This window comes from Montipora capricornis, chromosome 7 (genome assembly GCF_036669925.1).
Source record: "Montipora capricornis isolate CH-2021 chromosome 7, ASM3666992v2, whole genome shotgun sequence".
Lineage (NCBI taxonomy): Eukaryota > Metazoa > Cnidaria > Anthozoa > Scleractinia > Acroporidae > Montipora > Montipora capricornis.
Genome location: NC_090889.1, coordinates 5778217 through 5781705, shown reverse-complemented (window position 1 = coordinate 5781705; position 3489 = coordinate 5778217).

The window sequence follows — 3489 nt, the reverse complement described above, 5'->3', positions numbered from 1 at the left end:
CAGACACCCTTTAGAAAAGTCTCCATACCAAACCAGGCATCGTCAGGAGAGTCAAATAGATATATCACGTCCCAAGGTTGGCTTTCCAGATCGGTAATACAGGCAGATTGATCAAAACCTATGAAACTATGAACATTGATCACCTTTGGCTTAGGTCGGGGACGTTTGCAGGTTCTGTTACAAAAAATCTTGAAATGGTCACTCACAGATAAGTCAATTACTCCAAAATCAGTGACTCAATGCGAAGAGTTAGTAAAAATCAAGTCAATAGTTGTACTTAAATGGGGAGTAACACGAGTAGGATCACTGATTAGCTGTGTGAGGCCCATATCTTTCATTGAATTGACAAAATATGTTAATTGAAATCACCCAGAAGAAATATTTCAGAACTTTTGAAGGAAATCTGTTCGAGATATTTCACAAAGAGACCAGTAAAATTCTTGTCGTCAGGTGGTCGATAGACACTGCCAATCAAAAGGGGACGAGAGCGAGGAAGTTTCATGGCACACATTGCCATTTCCAAATTGCTCAATTCAGACGTCAGTAGGAGGCGCTCGTAAACAAACCGCTCGTGAGTAAACAAAGCAGTACCACCGCCATTACGACAGCGACCGCATTGCTCCATGCGAAAGTTATCGATCGCAATTTCTTCATCCGAAAATGATGAATGTAATCAGGTTTCCTGATAGAGTTAACACGTCAAGATTGTTTGTACAAACAAATTGTTCATCGATATTTTTCGTGAAGCTCCTTATATTCAAATGAGCCATTGTTAAACCTTTTACATTCTCGAGCGGGAAGGAATTAAATGATGTAGAATATGTAAAATTTTGAGGAACTATAATCGTCAAAATAAGTGTCTTCGAATGATGGTAAAAGACACTTTAAGCAAAACCATTCATCAGTAGGTCGACAATTTCCAGAAAGCCAAGAGTTGTCCGCCGCAACGGTCATCCTCGATACTGCACAAAAAATAGATGAAGGCTTAAAACAATTAACTAATGACAAGTTTTACAAGCCTCTCTCGTCTCCTATTGTGCAAGACACCGCCCAAAAAGTAAAATAAATTATACCGTTCGAGACAAATCAACCTAATGACCCACAAATGATTAATGTCTTAAACAACCATGTCTACCAGAATTTTACACGCTGACCAAAATTCACTAGAAAATACAAGTCGGCAGACCAATCATGTCTGGTAGCAGTGACCCACCAGAGCATATCTTTAGCTTTGTAGACTCACTACTACAACCTGTTGCAATAAAACAAGAGTCCTATATTAAAGACACTACCGACTTCATCAACTTTATTGAAAACATGCAAATTCCAGACAATGTGGTCCTTGCTACACTTGAAGTAAGTTCTCTCTACACCAACATTCCTCAAGAGGAAGGAATTGACGTTGTTTCCGCCATTACGAAGATCACTATAAGCAGAAATTACCTATCCCAACAAGCGATCTATGGGAACTAATGCAGCTCATACTTGGAGAAAACTCTTACGTTTAATGAAAAACACTTCATACAAACTCACAGTATTGCTATGGGAACTAAAATGGCGGTTGTTTTCTCCGTTATTTTTATGGCGGACCTTGAAAAACGACTGCTAGTGCCTAGCCCACTGAAACAAGCCGGAAACCTCGGCCACCTGGCGAATGGTAGCCATCTTTGATGGATATAACTGAGAACACTTTGAAAAAATTTTCTCAACCTTTTCTTCGGGAAGAGATATAGTCATAACTGAAGAATCAAGGATGAATCGTAACTACGTCAATCGTGTCACAGGATCAACCTGAGACTTTTTGTAATTCGTTTTCAAACCAAGGTCGCCAAGAAGTCTTATTACCTTATGTACATTGGTCGAACATTCTGCCTTGGCTGCAGCAATAATTAAGGTATTGTCTATGTAATAGCAAACCTTCATGCCATCAGACCTCAACAAAGAATACAGAGTTTTCAGGACCTTGGTAAACGTGCGTGGCGCTAAACTATACCCGAATGGAAGACAAAGTTGTTCTTTCCAGATAAACCGTAGAAATTTTCGATACGACTCATGAATTGGGATACTGAAATAATCATCTGATAAATCTACAGAGGCTAAATAATCATTGCTGTTGATTAATTCACAAGCAACATTGATAGTTTCCATTTTAAAATGTCTTTTAACGACAAACTTGTTCAATGGCTTGAGATTGATGACTGGCCTGAAATCACAAATAAATTTGAAATAAATTCTCCTTGGCAATGTTGAGCCTTGACAATAGCTCCTTTTTCGAGTAACTTTAAAACCTCTTTGTCAATAGCTTGACGCTGGCCTTTATAAAACTTTGCTTGAGAAAGCAACAAAGGTTGACAAGGTTCACTCTCGAATTCGAGGTGATAACCTTCAACACTCTGTAGGATCCAAGGATCAGAGGTGATTTGACGCCAGTTCTCAACAAATTTGGCTAAATTACTGGCTTTGTTCTCCTTGCCCTTGTTGTAGCAACTTAACTTTCCTCGGGAGAACTCTCTCTTGTTGTAGCTGTAGTTGTAACGACCGCGGCGTGATGCAGTCGAGCGGTCCCATAAAAAAGGACGATTGTCTCACCTATTGTCAGAACTTTTTTTCCCTTTCTTGGGCATAACTTTGGCCATGATGTTGTTGGCTTTTGCTTAACTCATCTCCAAAAAGAAAGCGAGACAGAGGTGTACATGGTGAACATAGAGAGCGAAAATTATTTGATAAATCAGGCTTTAGGAGCTCTCTGCCTTTCAGTGAGACTAGAAAAGAAGCATTGCTGATGAAAGACAAAGAGTCGCACAGGTAGTCGAGCAATACTTTCTGGTCCAACTCTGTCTTTTCTTTCTTGCATTGAATTAGAGATTCAATGGCTAATGTAATTGCCTCAGCCACGTGGACTGCAGATTTCTGAGCTTCTGGCATCAAGCTTTTTTGATGCCCTTGGGAGATCATTCCAGATTCCTGGATTAACCCTCGGTACTGTTTTCAGCTAATGCTTTGAATTTGCTCTCCATGGGCTTCTTGGAAAAGGCCTCATTAATTCTTTTGACCAATGCATCTGACACCTTTGGGCCAAGACATTCATGAAAATGGATGTTGAAATACCCAAATCCTCTATTGACTCGTTTGTTTGATCTTCATCTGCGAAGGATTCTAAAAGACCGTTAACAGAGGGTTCTAAAGATGAGCCACTTTCCTCTGTCTTTTTCTTGCTGAGGAAAACTGCTCAGACTTTTGGGTTTCTGAGTTACACTGCTCAGACGTTTGGCACTTCGATCTTCTTTAGACGTTGAGTTAGAGGCCTTGCACTTAGAATGTGAAGTCGTTTCTTTATCAGAACTTTGCTACAAAACATCAGAGTCCTCGTTGAACTTCCTCTCTAGGAACGTTGAGATCTTTTCCAACGATCTGTGGAGCTATGAAAGCCCCAAAGCCTGGCCTAACTCTTCCACTTGAGCTGTGGTGACGCCGTTTTAGGTTCTTTTG